The sequence below is a fragment of the Armigeres subalbatus genome, chromosome 3 (assembly GCF_024139115.2).
Source record: "Armigeres subalbatus isolate Guangzhou_Male chromosome 3, GZ_Asu_2, whole genome shotgun sequence".
Classification (NCBI taxonomy): domain Eukaryota; kingdom Metazoa; phylum Arthropoda; class Insecta; order Diptera; family Culicidae; genus Armigeres; species Armigeres subalbatus.
The window spans coordinates 307,147,640-307,165,606 of NC_085141.1; the positions used below are offsets into that span (position 1 = coordinate 307,147,640).

Here is a 17,967-nt window from a genome sequence, read left to right on the forward strand (position 1 = left end):
AACGGCTGCGGTGGGCGTCTCCACTTCACACTGTCGCCGCAGTGCCGTGACGAGCTCTTCGACTTCGGTGATCTCGTCCAGGTCTTTAACCCTTAGATTCACCTCCGTAGTGAGTGCCCTCACCTTGACCGTCTCACCTAGAACTTCCTCCGCCAACTTCTTGTAGGCGGCGCCCTTTTGCGAGACGCCCCGCTTCAGCTCAAGGATCATCTCGCCCATCCGGGTACGTCTTATTCGACGTACGTCGGCGCCGAGTTCACCGAGCTTGACGTCACTCCTCATCGCCTTCAAGACGTCCGAGTACTTAGCCTCGTCCGCCGTAATGACTAAGGCATCGCCCCTGGAGCGATTGGCACCTACCCTAGACTTCTTGCTACCCTCATTCACCTGGGCCTTCTTTTCGGCCCTTGACGTCTTCGGTTTCCTCTTGTTCTTGACCAGGGTCCAGGAGGCGTCATCCCCCTCTATTTCCCTGGTCTGATGCGGCTGAGAGCTCTCAGCCTGCCGTAACCCCTTACCACCGTCTTTCCTGGGTGGACGGACCTTTCCAGGTCCTTCCTCCTCCGGTTTTTTAGGTACCTGGCCGGGGTTCAGCTTCCCAGCCCCACTACCCTTGTTCGGGGTAGTAACCCTCCGCGTTTTGGAGCGGCCTTCAGGGAGCTCATCCCCTGGAGACTGTCTCCCCCGTTTTTGTGTCTGCTCCGTTGGAGCAGTCATCCCCGACGTACTCGCAAATACTTGAGCCTCAGTCTGGGTAGACTTTGGCACCACCGTCTTCGCTGGCACGCCTTCGGTCGATTCGACCTTGCCCGAGTCCGCGAATCCTTGGGCCTCAGTCTGGGTAGACCTCGACTCCACCGATTTCACGGGTTTACACTTGGCCGTCCCGACCGCCCTCTCCAGCTTGGCGTCCAGCATCGACTTTCGAAGTTTCTGCAAGCTCCTCTTGAGGTCCTTGCTGATATTATGCTTCGATGAAGCAAAGCCGATGATGGCATCCAGCTGTTCCGTCGCCACCTCGAAGGCCGAAAGCCCATCGCGTTTGCGGTTCATCGCCTCCACAAGCCATGGGCCGTCAATAACCCCTACCGGCGTTTTTATAGCCGAGAGGAAGGTTGAGTGACCCACGCTGGCGCTGCGCACTGAGCTGCCGACTATTGCCTCTGGCCTCCTAGGCGGAGACTTGAACAACCCACCTCTTGCGAAGGGGTTGTCACCTACACTACAACCACTAATTGAAGAATTGACTTAGTTTTCCATTTTGGTCCCACGAGTTGCTCGGGAAAAGAGGGGTTCGTTTTTTTGTGTCTGTCATTTCGCCGATTTTTATTTTTGTATTTGAAGCTTTTTAAGTTTAAATATGTGTCCGGTAAAATAAAGATTTTAAGACTATCAAAGCTATGTGCTGATGTCACCAACTCCTCTCACGAAGCCATTGAAACACAAGTTCCGACATCAGCTCGACTCCCATATCCAGCGCAAACTGAGCTTGTTCGCCAAGCAAACAAGGGCAATTGACGGTAGCAGCGAGTGGTGACAATTGCAATACAGTCAGGCAGCTATTCCTTCAGCAGCAGTGAAGAAGCTAGTATTCTCATCACTCATCACCGACCTGGAATAGAAACAAAGCCTCACGTGGCAGCAAACCAAGCTGGCCCCTGAGGATGCGTTTGCTGCTACCATGACCGCGTACCCCAAATATGCAGAAATCGGTGCATGATAGCAGGATTTTGCTGGAGTGAAGACCTCACCTTTTCGCAAAGTCCAATTTCATCGCAAATTTTAATTTGCCGTGTACTGCAACTACAAGTGGAGTTCGTTAAGTATCACTTTATTTTACATACATTTTATTTCTATTTTTAGTATCTATTTTACTTGACTTCACATCTAATTTACTTAAAATTATACTGCTTTGAGGACATCACAGAGCCTATTTTTTTACAAAATTCTTATCTTGTAGCGACACCATGTTGAATTCCGGCTTAATTGGTTACTCAATTATGACAAATGTTTAAAAATGTGAATTGATTTATTGTTTGTTTTTTAAATAATAGCGTTTTCATCTTTTTTCATTAATGGATCGAGGAAAACACATTTAAGCAGGGAACAGAATACGTATCTATATGAGGATCTATTGAAATTGATGAAATTGAAGTACATATGGGTTTGAAATGAAAACATTCGTCTTATATTGTTTGATACTGCTATTTTTTCAGGATTCAAAATTTTATTTCCCAAACTTTGAATACTTTTTGAATTTGTGCCTTTCAAGATCTTGGCTCAAGATCGGCTTCTATAATAGGATCGTTTTTGGAGTAAAATGACTGACTTTCTGTACAACTGTGTTGTACGAGAAAGACAAAACAATGGGAGCGGTTCATTCATCAGTGTTGCCTATTTTATGTGCTTTTAAAATTCTAACCCCTTAAATAAAGATTTTTTTTTTAAAACATATTTAATTTTTATTTAATAACAAAAATATACTTCATTTCCTATACCACACTGTGTGAAATTTCAATGATTCTACTTTTTCTCTGGATGACAGCTGGCGGTCTTCTCCTCCCCTATGTAGTGCTAATAACCTAGAGAAACCAAATAATTCAACCTTCTGATCATAAAAACAAAAGTGACATCTTTCAGATCAATTTGTATGATTAACACTATAGGATTCATTCGTTCATAAAATCGTTGTTACCTAATCTTTCAAATGACTATATCTCAGTTGTTTTTCAGCTATTCTGCTCAGGTTTTTCACCAATCTCTTAGCCAACTCTTCTAATTTCCGGACATTACAAGAAAAAAATTGGATATATATATATATATATATATATATATATATATATATATATATATATATATATATATATATATATTTCAATATTCATTTTAATCAAACGCTCATGTTGTTATGTATGATACTGCCATCCGTCTTTTTGTTTCATCTTTTCAGAAATCAAGTCTATTTTTCAATCTGTGAACCAGAAGGATGAATATTCCCCGTTTTGAACCAGGACATTTCCTGACGAACTTTCAGTAACTCTGAAGACATCCTAAATCAAAAACTAGCTGGTGTTGAAGAAAGGTCCTCCCTCATCCAGGACATTCGAATTAAAACTTGGTGAGAGAATTCCATTATATACATATATTTACCAAATTATATTGAAACTATATGATTATATACCAAAACAAAAAAATAACCATCAGGGCACCCAATTGAAGCGATTTGGATAGGAAGAGTGGAATCGCCAACTTCCTATTGTTAACATTTCGTGGATAAAGGGCGGGCTCTTCTCCCCATCTATTGGGTCAATCTGGGAAACGAAGGCTAGATTATAATATTGCATGTACGAACTTTCTTCTGGAAGGAGATTCTCTATTCATCCCGTGGATTCGCATAAGCGTCTTTGCTTATGGAACCACCCCACCCATTTTTGGCCCTTCATACAGGAGTCTGATGAAATACAAACAATAGCAAAATCATGATGAAATCGTTTGTCAGATATGGCCAGTGCTATCGGCAGGTGCCTTGCTACAATAGATGGTAGTATCATCATCATCATCATCATCACGAGTTGCTCGGGAAAAGAGGTCCACCACGCCAGAGCCCAGCATGACGCGGTAAGGGACAATTACTGTGGAGGGTGCCCAGGTATCCCACAGGCTCCGTTAAAGGCCTAGCTTATTATTTCACTCCCTGGCCATGCATCCCCTCGGCACGGGTCGCTTGACGCGTTGGGATTAGGGGTTAGGGACGATGGTCCCGGTATAACTCGCAGTGGCCATGGGGAGGGGTCGTCAAGCCCTTGGACAAAGTCCCTGCTGCCCCCTCCTTCTATCAGTGTATGTATGTATATGTGTATTTGTGTATATCTGTATGTGAATGTGTGTGCGTTTGTGCGGATGCATGTTTAAATCACCCCCATGAAACGGCTGTCATCCACGAACAACTCGCCTGAAGCCAAAAACATGGTGCTGCAACTGGTGCTAGATGTAAACATTGCCGGTTAAGCAATAAACACACGAAGTCAGAACAGTCGGATGCGCAAGCGGCGTAAGCGGCATGTGTTGCATTGTTAAATTATATTTAACGAGATGTATTGCATTGTTGCGTGATTTTCGACGTTATTAATTGGCGCTTTGATGTTGCATGAAGAAGAAGAAGCAGAAAGATGATATTAAAAAAATTCGCACGGGAAAACATACGAGGATATTTTTGAAACTCTTCTCTGAAATTCTAGAGGCAATTTAATTAAAAACAGGAAACAGTACGGGGTTGGACTTTTCTTATATTGTGTAGTATGATAACACAGAATAAAAATTGAAATTGAAATATTGTGTTTATTGTGCAGTAGAAAACAAGTCTAACCGGTGCTGCTTACCGTTTTTAATTAAATTGCTTCTAGAATTTTGAAGAAGAGTTTCAAAAATTTTTTCGTATGTTTTCCCGTGCGAATATTTTTGATTATCATCTTTCTGCTTCTTCTTCTTCATGCAATATCAAAGCGCCAATCGCCAATGCTCTCGCGGCGGTATGAACGGAACTTAAAATAAGGAAAGCAACACTAGCGCCACTCAATCGGTAGACGGCTTCAAGAACTACTTCTCATTTCAGGGGGGGTGGTTTAAATATGTTTACAGTGTGAACATGCGCGCGTCTTCAGCAGCTGTAGCACTTTTTCATTTAATATTACATACACATTTGTTTCGACCGCGGTCACTGCATTGGTTCTATTGTTCTATTTTTGTGCGAATCACCGCACAAAAGTAGATCACGAAAACCAACCGCACTAGATGACGGTCGAAACGAGACCATGAAAGTATAACCCAATAGATGCCGAAAAACTTTGCGGAAGAATGTCCGTTGCTGGTACGCCCACGAGAAAAGTTATAACGCTTCGAAGATCGATTGTTCCAACCATATACAAAAAATGGTTTATTCTGTCAGCACTGCCGAACTACGTGAACCAATAATTTAAATAAGTGTTTATTATTGATCTTTTAGGGCTTTGGAGGTAATGGGAGTTATTCGGAATCATTTAACAAAGTAAAAAATCCGACAAGAAGGGAGATGCGTTTTGATCTCTATCAACCATAGGTTGTCCGGTAGTACATATGGCTTGAACAATCAATTTTCGAAGTATAATACCATTTTATGTAAAACTTCCAGCTACGTACCATCTTTGCAAACTGTTTCGGCACTTTTCAGACTATTTGCTTACGTATTGAGTCACGTAATTGATGATAAATTGAAGCCGCTAAGGGCAAAAATGTAACAAAGTACGTTTTCTAATACAAATATTCATATAGATTTTGAAACGCGTTGCGGAAAGCGAGGACGCAACCAATCGAGCCCATATTTTGCTCAGTTGATTGGGGTCCCGAAATGATTTTAAAAAAACTTGATCTTGAAGAAGAAAACTTGATTGGATGAAGTTTGCGTTTTTCCATACAACTCTAGAGGTACCTCCAATATATTTTTTAAATCAAAATCTTCCACAGAATGAACATATTCACATCTGAGTCTTCAGAAAATAATTAAAAGAAACTCTTTTAGCTGTTGACTCACGCGGTAGCAATTCTTCGTTAGATGCATCTTAGCACTTTCTTTGGCATCAGGTTAGAAATTTCACGAGATAATTTATGCTATTTGTAGATACTGCTATAGATTGCCACTCAGATAAACTTGTCCTTACAAACTCCCATTGCATAGAGGGAGAAACGCATTTTATTATGAAACAATGGGTGATGAGAAAGTTGTTCGTCTTATTCAAATCAGTGATGATTGTTACCTAACAATGCGTAAGCTCACAGCTGCCTCATCCCAGCCTCATCTGCCTCAACCGATAGTCGTGTACACAAAACAAATTAGGGTCTGTTCACAAATTACGTAACGCAAAAATCCGAGTTTTTGACCCCCTCCCTCCCCCTCGTAACAAAAAGTAACATTTTGGTACCCCCTCCCTCCCCCATCTAACGCGTAACTGTGAAAATTTTAAATGCAGATTTTTTTTTCTTCTCTGGAGCATCTGAAGCATGTGGGTTATGGTATTTTTTAAACACTGTTAGAATAGGGACGGCACATGATGAAAAACCAAGGATATCAAGAAAGCAGCTAGTAGAAACGAAAATAGAATTTGCGACCATGACCATTTAAATAGTTTAGCGGAACTGTTTTGCCGAGAAATATAATATTCGCTTGGTATTTTAACGCATATCAGTCCCGCTATGTGCTTGATTTCGATAATGACTAATATGCGATAACGATATAATTTTTAAATTGAACTGGCTGAGCTAAAATGCAATTGCTTACAATAAAAACCCTCTTGCCTCTATTAACTTTAGCTTGGTTTGTTAGATCTAATCATAAAATACGTGAGACAAAAATGCCTCGAAATTTAGCAACAATTTTTCGAACAAAACTGGCTGTCTTTCAGAATAAAAAAAAAATACAAATGTCATACTCCAATCAGTGATTTAAAAAAATATTCAAATAAATTTTTATTCGCGTTATGCGTAACATTTTGTAGTACCCACCTCCTCCCCCACCTTTTAGTGTAACAAAGTATAACGCAAGTTGGACCTCCCCCCTCCCCCCAAAAGCGTTACGTAATTTGTGAACAGACCCTTATTTCATCAAGGTGCGATTAACACTCCAAACACCACGAAGGAATTTGCAAAATGTAAATAAACAACAAACTCAAACAGTTGGACTGCTGCATCGGAAAGTCGTCCACACTGCTAACCTCGAACTAGCCTGGGGAGCAAAAATCTGAAAATTCTTAGCAAGTTCGAGAAGGTTGTACAATTGATTGGTACTACGCACGAAAGAAGCCGCGATTCCATTAGGCTTTCAGCGATCGTGTACGTACACGCACGTTTCACTCACACTTTTACTCGGTTTGTTTGCAACCACGAGCAGCTGCCACGGCAAAATCAAATGGGATTGTTTGCAACCACGAACCTGCGTTCGTGTTGGTGAGAAATGTCGGCGAGACCCTAATAGTCGCTGCCAGTGCAATGGGGATGGAATTACAGCTGGGTAAACACATGCAGCACCGGTATGCGGAGCCATTCTGGGCAGACTGATGTATCGCATCGATGGATTGATTAGGAATTATAATGCTTTATAGATGAATATTCCTTTTCCTTTGAGGTTGAATTTGCATCAACAAACAGGAGAAAATGCCAGAAGAGGAATACAGTTGGGAATTTATTTATTCGAGGACCGAGGTATCATCATCCATGAAATGCCATTTAGCATCGTTTAAGTTTCACGACAGGGCCAGTGCCAGTGTTTTAGCTGAATCAGCAGTGTATGTAAAATGTGGTCCTACTGAAACCACAGATCATATTATCTGTGCCTGAAACTTTAAATCTGAAATGAAATTAATTATTTAAAAAGTGACATCAATTGCTACAAGTGAATGTTCATAATACTATATAGGGGAAATGTTCCGATCTCCATCTCACTGTACATATATCCATCTCATCGCAAAACAAAGAAATACGGCACCAAATTCGTCGCTTCTTTTTGTCAACATGCGTGCTCATTGCTGAAAAAATCACAAAAATAATAAAGAAACCAAATTCCTTTCCATTGCTTTGTTTTTGATGGGATGGAAATAGGAGCTATGAGATGAAGCGGCGAACCGTTTCCCTAATCTGCAATGGTGTAGATGGAACTCGCATGGTTTGGAGTCATGCTGTCACGGTGCATTTACTCATGTTTGTCGTAGTTCAATAGTTATCTTTAATAGGTAAATAAGTTCTAGTTAACGACTCTACGATAAATGCCTCGAATGCGCCTGAAACAGTCAGATATGCTACGATACGCTTATAAGAGATTTGCTGATGTCTCACAAAATTTATATCCTCCGAGAGGTAAACGATTGAACATTGAAAGTAAGGAGAGAAACTTACGGCATCCCTTCTGGCAGCAAAGTTAGTACATCCACCGACATTGATGTTGGCTGAGGTCTAACGTCAGGCAATCTAGCGATTCAATGATGGCATGCGGTAGCCGGAGAACGTTGGTGAGCGTGCAGCGCATATCCGCATGTATGTCGGACCTCGATTGATTGTGGTTTTCACTGAAACAGTGGTCTGCAAACTATGATCCATGAGACGCATGTGGGGACTTATATTGTAGGGTATATGGCTCAAACCTTAGTCTATTAAATACGCTGTGGTTGAGCAGAAAATCTACATATATTGAATCTCTAACCAAAATTATGCCACCAGACGGCTTGCTTCTTCTTCTTATTCTTATTGGCATTACATCCCCCACTGGGACATTACATTGCCGACCCGCAGCTTTATGTTCGATCAGCACTTCCACAGTTATTAACTGCCAGGTTTCTAAGCCAAGTTACCATTTTTGCATTCGTATATCATGGGACTAACATGATGATATTTTTATGCCCAGGAAAGTCGAGAAAACTTCCAACCCGAAAATCTCCTACACAGAAAGAAAAAACACTATTAAAATTAAAAAAAACGTTGGTGAAAATAAAAAGTTGCGTTGGTTCTTTTTCGTAGAGAGTTGCGAATGTTCAAAATAAAAGTACGTTAACTTTTGCAACAACCATGGTATGAAAGTAGCTTGCCGTTCTGAAATTAAAAGTTCGAACTTTTAAAAATAAATTGTGGAACTGTCAAATGAAATGATTGCACTGTAAAAATAGTATGTGTAATTTTTAGTTAATAATCGAAAATTTCCCAAACCTGCCAACCCATCCCTTCCCCACGGGGTTTCCCTCCATTTTATTTTAAATAACAGTTTCATTTGTATTCATGAGAAAATTCTTTTATTTATATTCCATTTTGAACTTACAGCATTACTATTCTGTGGCCATGTGTGTATAGACTGTTCCTATTCTGCTTTTCCGTCGGTAAACCATTTGTTTCCAAATTTTGTTTCGTCTGCATTTTTAGACCTATAGAGCAAATTCAAGTTTTTATTACGATCAAGTTTAAAAAGATGTCTAATAAATCATGCAAACAAACCTGTTGATCGGCTTCCACTCGATGGCAATATACAATTTTGAGAAAAAATGCCCACTTTTTGTATCCGCTTAGTGCTGAAAAAGGTTGTTTTTTTCCTTCGATAAACCATCTGGATATAAACAATTCTTTCGCCGGCATCGATTCTGTAAAAAGAATTACTGGTTCTGATCACAAAACTTAAATTGTAATTTCAATCAAACGAACCTGCTTTAGTATCCGATTATTTGAGATCTGCATTCCCCCGTTGGAATCCGGTTAGCGTTTCAGAAGTCACCCAGTTTCGGATACTTCTGTTTTGCGATGACGGAATAAAAATACACCGATAACTCCGAATGCTTAGACGAGATGAATACACAGTGAGAAATGTATTCGAAAGTTAAGTATAAATGAAATTGCATTTTATATAAATAACTTGTTGCTAATTTGATTGTCCTTATGCATGATAACAGTTGAAAGCGGTTGAAATGTAATTAAATAAGTATTAATACATATTTTGCCATCACTTGAAATGCCTTTTTTGCCCAAGTTTACCACTTGATGTGAAATGAGTAATACATTTATTTTTTTCTTAAGGTGTCCCAATCTAAAATTTTGTGCTGAGCTTTTAATATGTGATCTGACAGTTCGACAATTTTTATGGGGAAAGTATGAACTTTTAAATGTATAATTGAAAGTGACAAAAAATACTTTAAAAACAAATAATTGACTTTTGCGATGAACAATTCAACTTTAAATTTTACGAAAATAAATCACTTTTTAATTCTAAAGTAGAACATATTTAGAAAAACAGTATTATTTTTTTGTGTGTAGTCCGAACCGGAAATCGAACCCAACCACCTTCAGCATGGTCTTGCTTTGTAGCCACGCATATTACCGCACGGCTAAGGATAAGTTCCACGTGGCGGGTTTTTAAGCTGCGTGCACGCTGCGTCCACACAGATACCCAGCATCATATGGAGTAATCCACACGTATACGTGTGCACGACTACATTTGATGCTGGGTTTCTTGCGTGGACGCGGCGTGCATACAGCTTGAAAAAACGCTACGTCGGCATCGCCCCTAAGCCTTGCTTACTTTTGGTTGCTACGCCAACTAGTCAAAAACAACAATAATTGTGCACAATCTCTTATTTAAGCTATCAAAAATTTCGCGCGACATAGGCTTAATGTTCGTCAAAGTTTCCTAATCTTAGCTCTGGAAATGGATGCTTTATCAGCCCATGAAAGGATTGTGCATTATTCACTATAAATTCACTTCTTCTTATTGGCATTACATCCCCACAGAGTTCATTGCGTGATTTCTCTTGTTTCGGACAGCAGAACGATCGCGCGATCGGCCGAAATATTGTGTTCTGCATTGAGCGGCCGGTAATAAGAATAGCCATCAAACAAGTAAGTGCAGTGCTTGTTTTAGTTGTCGGGAAAGAAATAAAATATCTATCGTGTGTTCGGTGGCTCAAGTGGAGGTGGAGCAAGTTAGTACATAGTGCTGCGCTTCCGTTCGGTCGTTCAAAACGCGATTATCCTCAGTTTTCATATGCCACCGGGCGTGCATGTTTTAACTTTAAACTCGTATTAGTATTATTTCCCTTCCTATAGATCGCATCGCTTACCAAAGTGATTCCAGATAAATTATCCTTTGTAACTAAAACGATATCCTATCCCAAGACAATCGTGGAGATGCAGAGGTATACTCGGTCTCTAGTAGCAACGAGAGTCTGACTAACAATCCTTCCCTTCCTATATGACCGTAAGGACGTGGCCGGCGCCGTTATTGGCTTTAAATATTTGAGCTCCCGAAACGTGTACATTGAGAATGGGTAGCTAATCCCAAGCCCCATTCATTGTGTTCTCTGTACAATTTCGCAAGTTCAGTCAATCACGGAGTAGCAATGTTTTGAAATATCTTTTAGTAGGGATAGGGCAGGTATTTCCGTCCATCGTCATAGGGGCTGAAAACATCGAAAGGAACGTCCTTTGGCTAGAACTCTAATATAGCAAAACGTATCTCCTGAGCTTACGATTTGATACGGATGAGTTTGTCAAAAAAGTTTCTCTTTTATTGGTTTTCGAGACTATGACGAAAAGACGAAAATACCTGCCTTAACCCTATGCAGTTTTCCAACTGGGTATATATTCCCATATCCTGGCGGAATGTCACTGTAAAGTTTATCCCAAATGGAGTACGTTCTTCGTATGAAGAAGCAAAGAGTTTTTAGACCCATCAGTCCGACCTATTTTTTTTTAATTCTGGGAGCGTATTATCGATCATCACATGCGTGATGACTGTTTGGGGAACATATTATCTGTTGGACAGAGCAAGGGAATCTCCTCACAAATAATAACAATACTAGAGTTCCATTTTCTCCATCTCCACACCACGGCTGGCTAATGACTGATACTTCAGCTAGCAACTACAACTAACCAGCACCTGCTTCTTATCCATCTACGATCTACTGCGAAGTGTCGCACACTACCTGGTATTCCAACATAATCATGCTTACACTCCAACCAGAGACTGAAACATTTTATTGCAATCTCGCATTAGTTTCGCGTACAGTTTGCCATAATTTGCGACATATGCACAGATTGCATTAACTAAACGGCAGGCCCTTGGGGCAGCAGGGACAGCAGGAACAGCATGATGTCCAAGGGCTTGACGACCCCTCCCCAGCTGTCTGCGAGTCAGGGAGAACTGCCTAGGGCGTGGTGGGATTTAGCAGTGGGCTCTGCTAAAATCCCTCCCAAAAAACCACAAGTGCCCGTAAGCGGACTCTATCAAAGCGACTGTGTGCCGCTTCAAAAGCACAAGCCCAGGGAGGGAGTGCCAACTGGCATGTGGAGTGTCCCTACTTCGGTAGGGTAGTGCGTGAGCTGCTTCGGCAGGGAGTGAGTGATCTGTTTGTGCTGAGGCAGGAGTGTCATAGCGAGTCGCCTCCGCTATGGCCACCTCGAAGCGCAGCAGAAGTCTGAGTATGGACTGCACATGCTAAGGTAAGAGTGTCGTAGCGTAGTATCGTTGATTAGTCCCCACATACCGCTATCGACACCTCGAGGCATGGCAGTGGAGTGTTAGAATAAGTTGTGGAGTGTACCTACTTCGGTAGGGTAGCGCGTGAGCTGCTTCGGCAGGGAGTGAGTGATCTGGTTGTGCTGAGGCAGGAGTGTCATAGCGTGTCTCCGCCGCTATTGTCACCTCAAAGCGCAGCAGAAGTCTGAGTATGGACTGCACATGCTGAGGCAGGAGTCGAGGTATCCCATCGACACCTCGAGGCATTGCAGTGGAGTGTTAGAGTGAGCACCCGAAAAGGGTCACATGGAGCGAATGGTCTTTGGAGAAGCTGCTTCGGCGGCAGGGTAGCAGTGGGTTGTACCCACACACCTACAGTTGTGCACATGTGGTGCATGGGGAGTGTCCCTGCTTCGGCAGGGTAGCGTATGGTCTGCTTCGGCAGTGGTGTGATTGATCTGCTCGTGCTGAGGCAGAGTGTCGTAGCGCAATATCTGTAGGCCCAGGCAGTTACCGCTATTGACACCTCGAGGCATGGCAGCGGAGCGTCCGGGAGAGCATCCAAGTAAGACTCAAATGGAGTGAATGGGGTGCGAGCACCCAAGTCAGTCTCGCGTGGGACGAGTGCCTGTGTGAGCGATAATGAGTGAGTACGCTTAGTACTGCCGTCCCCCCAGAAGTAGTACTGCGAGGTAGTTCCTGGGGGAAACGATGGTGGAGCCCAAGGGAGTTTAGTCGGTATTATCGGTATGGTCGAGTCCGACACTCCAGTACACTTCCGTGTGGTAGTTTGGCAACTACAATGCACGTGTACTGGGTTAGTGTGTAAATGCATTCTCCCTTGTAAAAAAAAAAAAAAAAAAAAAAAAAAAAACGGCAGGCCCTTGCATTAGGTCACGAGAAAATAAGAACTGGTTATGTGTTTGTGTCTACATTGAATCAAATTTTACACTAGGCCTGTTCACCACTTTCAAAAGTATTCCAGATTCAAAGTGCCACCTCTCTATTTCATGGAGTCTCCTGACCAAATTTCAGCCAAATCCATGGAAATTTAGAGGTGCATCATACGAGATTTGCGATTTTTAAAATTTTTTCACAGAAATGTCGTCTGAATGCATCAATTTAACTCCACATAGGGCTACGAAATGGTGAGTCGACATTCGGGAAGGGGCGCCTAACATAGCTCTGGTCCTCACAAGTTCCAATACTCACGCTTCCACGGGTCTTCCGATGACAATTGACCGCCAGCTAAGGGTTGCGTACTTAGCTGATATTGCAGCCTGGGCACTGTTGTCCTTCTGACATCAGCTAGAGTGAGAGGGTGCGTCCTGTGGGATCTGCCTGTGGTGGGGTTCGACAGTATGCTCTGTTGAACCTCTATAAAAAGCTGCATGTGTCCACAAGCAGACCCTATCAAAGCGACCGTGTGCCGCTCAAAGCGCACTAGCCTAGTCCTGGTGTTGGGTGGGACTTTAAATAAATTTGACCCGACTGATCGAGCGTCTGTTCACCAAGGAGGTGCGGCTCCAAAAGCGTCTGCCATCCAGCGGCTGAGTATGAAATGCTATTCCCCGGAAGCTATACCTAAGATGGCAGCCCCATCCCGGTGGATAGGGAACCTTGGGCCAACAACCTACTGTTCCCGAAACATCAATTTGTTCGAGAATACGATAATGAAAGAATACGGACTGATTTTACGGCGACGACTCTTAGCGCGAAACAACGGACACGAATAGGAACATGGAACGTTTTAACCCTAGCCCAGCAGGGTAAATTGGCACAACTTGCCAGTGAGGCACGCCGCATGAAGCTTGAGATCCTGGGACTGAGTGAAGTCCGTTGGTCAAACTTTGGAGAACACAGAACGCTGTCGGGACAAGTTCTGCTATACTCTGGTTTACGAGGTGAGCACGCTCCCCGGCATCGGCCAGATTTATATATAATCCAATGTTATGCGCCAACCGATGCTGCCGATCTGCGTAAGACAAAGAGAACTTCTACAGTCAACTCAATGCCGTCGTAGATAGAATTCCGAAGGGTGATATCAAGATCTGTTTGGGCGACTTCAATGCGAAGATCGGATCCGACAACTCGAACCATGAGCGCATTATGGGGCGCCATGGTCTCGGAGAAATGAGTGAAAATGGAGAGCTGTTCGCAGAATTTTGTGGTAATAACGACATGGTGATCGGGGGATCGCTCTTCCCTCATCTACCGGTTCACAAGGTCACGTGGGTCTCCCGTGACGGCTTTACAGAAAATCAAATCGACCACATCTGTATCAGCCGAAAATGGAAACGGAGCCTTCTTGATGTACGGAATAAACGTAGTGCCGATATCGAGTCTGATCATCACCTCCTCATCGACGAAATACGCCTGCACATTGCGCTGATTCGTCGGCAGGACGAAAGAGTTGGACGACGATTCAACACACGCCGACTGGAAGATGCCACGGTGAAACGGTCCTTCGTTGAAGAACTGGAGACGCGTGCTGCAGATATTCCGGAAGGTGACAGCGTGGAAGACCAATGGACCGCCATCAAGAATGCCTTCATCGCAACCAGCGAGAACAATCTGGGCGAACTGCGCACCCAGGAAAAACAATGGATCACCGATGAGACCTGGAGAAAGATAGAGGAGCGAAGCCAAAGAGAAGCCAAAGCCGCGATAGAGCGATCGAAAACCAGAGGAGCCAAAGTCTTAGCCCGTCAACGATACGCGGCTCTTGAGAAGGAAGTAAAACGCTCATGTCGACGGGACAAGCGAGCGTGGGCAGACTCTCTGGCCGACGAAGGAGAGAGATCCGCCGCAACCGGGGACATTCGTCTCCTCTACGATATCTCACGACGCTTAAGCGGGGCGAAGATGAATGTAACGATGCCTGTAAAAGACGCGAATGATCAGTTATTGACCGACCCAACTGACCAGCTGAAACTTCGAGCACTTCGAACAACTTTTTCAAGTGCCAGCCAGGCCATCACCACCTCGGCATGATCTGCCTAGGATCCGACGTATAACACGCGTCAATACCGAAGCTCCATCACTGCTAGAGATTCAAACAGCCATCCAAAGCATGAAATCGAATAAAGCCCCAGGGGTCGATCGCATAACAGCCGAGATGCTTAAAGCTGACCCCGGGACACCGCAACTTTCCCGGTCGACTGGATGCAAGGTATCTTAGTGAAGGTGCCCAAAAAGGGTGACCTGACTGTATGCGATAACTGGCGAGGCATTATGTTGCTGTGTACCGTTCTCAAAGTTCTACGCAAAATTATCCTAGCCCGGATTCAGGAGAAGATCGATGCGACTCTCCGCGGCAGCAGGCCGGATTCCGTGCCGGAATATCCTGTGTGGACCATATTGTCACGCTCCGCATCATTCTGGAGCAGGTCAACGAATTCCAAGTGTCCCTTTACTTGGTATTCATTGACTACGAAAAAGCTTTCGACCGTCTCAATCTCGAGAATATGTGGGGCGTCCTGAGACGCAAGGGGGTTCTTGAGAAGATCATCGGCCTCATCGAAGCACAGTACGAGGCCTTTTCGTGTAGAGTGCTGCACAATGGGGCCCTGTCCGACCCTATCCGGGTCGTAGCTAGTGTGAGGCAAGGATGTATTCTATCACCGTTACTGTTCCTCATCGTAATCGACGAGATTCTGGTAGATGCGATTGACCGTGAACCAAACCGCGGGCTGTTATGGCAGCCTATAACCATGGAGCATCTAAACGACTTCGAATTGGCTGATGACGTTGCACTCCTCGCGCGACAGCGCTCTGATACGCAGAGTAAGCTCAACGACCTTGCCGAGCGCTCCTCTTCGGCAGGTTTAGTAATCAACGTCAACTAAACCAAATCGTTGGATGTAAACACGGTGACTCCTTCTAGTTTTACAGTAGCCGGGCAACCAGTGGAGAATGTTGAAAGCTTCCAATTAGAGGTGTGCGCCGCCGCGCCACGCCGCCGCCGCCGGCAGTTTTTGGCACGCCGCCGCCGCCGACATTTTTGCATCGGCGCGCCGCCATTTAAAAATTGTCACGCCGCTTATCTATAATTTTCCACGCCGATACAAATTTGAAGATGTCCGCAGAATTTTGGAAGTGGAAGTGGAAATTCTGAACATTCAATGGATTTCCTGTATAATTTCCTGATCCATCACGTTGAAACACCAGAGATTTTTCCGTGAAGATACCAATGATTTCCATGTAAATCCCATACAATTTCTACTTGAATTTTTGAAAATCACTCCGTAAAAACTAAGAAAAACTTTGTGTGTAAATTGCGAAGGATTTCTCTTTGAAATCCAAAGAATTTACCATTGAAATTAATTTTTGAATGGAAAAGAGGCGTTCAGCAGAAAGCCATATGGAAGGAGATCACAAGGCTGAAAGTTGTTTCGCCGAATATGTCGTTTAACCGAAAAGACTATTTGGTAGAAGCCTATCCGAGCAAAGATTGAGAGCAAATCGATAACTTGTTTCAATGTTGTGAAATAATGGATTATTATTACTTAACTTGATATCTTTTTGGTCGTTTTAACGGTTGAGTAACAAAACGTATAGCAGAAAAGTCTTACTGTGACATCAAATCGAAAGCTATTCCTGCTGTCATTGAGAGCAAATAGAAAACTAATTTTGATATTGGTTTCCGATAACAAAACAAATACACAGTTTGATGTCATATCATGCAGTTTAGTAATCTACAGCAAAATTAGATCAAAATATGTAATCAATCATGATTATTCATATTTGAAAACAAATTATGAATCAATTTTAAGTCAAAATCAAAATATGTTTTATATATGCACTCATTACATTTTCAGACTTTGCTAGGGTATCTAGCATAGAATTTCATTTGGTCGGATAGTTTCTTTGGCTGAAAGAAATGGTTAGATGAATAGCTTAATAGGCCGAAATAGTCATTTGGTCGAAAGGGCCATTTGACCGAAATGAACATTCGATCGAAAGTTCGGCTGAATCGGTCATTTTGGATATTTTCAACACATTAACGGTAGAATCTTTTGAATTTCGTCAGAAAATTCTTCAAGTTTTTCAAGATTATTCATTTGGAAATTATATTCAGAGTTTTAACGGGAAGATGTTCAAAATTTCCTTAGGAAAATATTCAGAATATGCACGGAAAGTTCTGTTGAGAATTTTTCGAAATTTACACTTCCTCAATCTAGATCATTTAAGATGGTTAGTTTTTTTTATTCTTTATTAGATTGCTTTTTTTCGCAGGGAGAAGTTCATCACTAGACGGCTAGATTGGCAAAGCCAACTTTAAAACAGATTTTTTTTTTGCAATATCCGCGGGAGACTGTAGATTTTCCACGAGAAAAACTCCGGCATTTCCAATTCTTCAAAGTTTCTGCAGAAGATGGTTCAAAATGTAGATTTCAACGAAAAATTCTTTGGAAAATTGCTCGGAATTTTCAAGAAATGTTTTTGGATTACTTCCAAATATTCTTTCTATTTTCGATAAGAAATTCTTGGGAAATTCCATTGACGGAAGGCGACAGACAGGTAATTTGGCACAGAAAGCCGTTTGTCCTAACAGGTCGTCTGGCCGAAAGCATCGTTGGCCGAAAATGCTGTTTGGCCGAAAAAGTTTTTGACAGAATGGGCCATTCAGCGGAAAATGTCATTTGACCATTGAACAAAATTTCGTAGCCTCTCTACTTTTAAGTCGATACTGGCTTTTAGGCCAAAAGTAATCTAGCCGAGTACCATTAGCAGAACTAAGCGTTTAACGGTAACTGTTATCTGGTCGAAACAGGTTTGACAGAAAATGTAGTTGAGTCGTAAGCGACGTACAGGAACATTTGGCCGGATTTTGACCGTAACAGTTTGTCCTAACAGGCTTTTTTTTATTAGCTTTATTAAGGAGACTTGCAGCCCCAGGCTGGCTCGCCTCCACCTAACAGGCTGAAAAAGTCGTTTGACTGAATACC

General features: G+C 42.7%; 1 protein-coding gene and 1 long non-coding RNA gene across 3 annotated transcripts in view; both read right to left on the reverse strand.

Annotated features, from left to right (window-relative positions):
- LOC134225162 (plexin domain-containing protein 2) overlaps positions 1 to 17,967 on the reverse strand; it is a 115,788-nt gene that overhangs the window by 79,904 nt on the left and 17,917 nt on the right. The window lies entirely within an intron of this gene.
- On the reverse strand, positions 8,424 to 9,753 carry LOC134220671 (uncharacterized). Its single transcript, XR_009982003.1, has 3 exons — positions 9,211 to 9,753; positions 9,007 to 9,149; positions 8,424 to 8,936 (listed from the first exon to the last, which is right to left on the reverse strand). It is a non-coding gene; the product is annotated as an uncharacterized LOC134220671 (long non-coding RNA).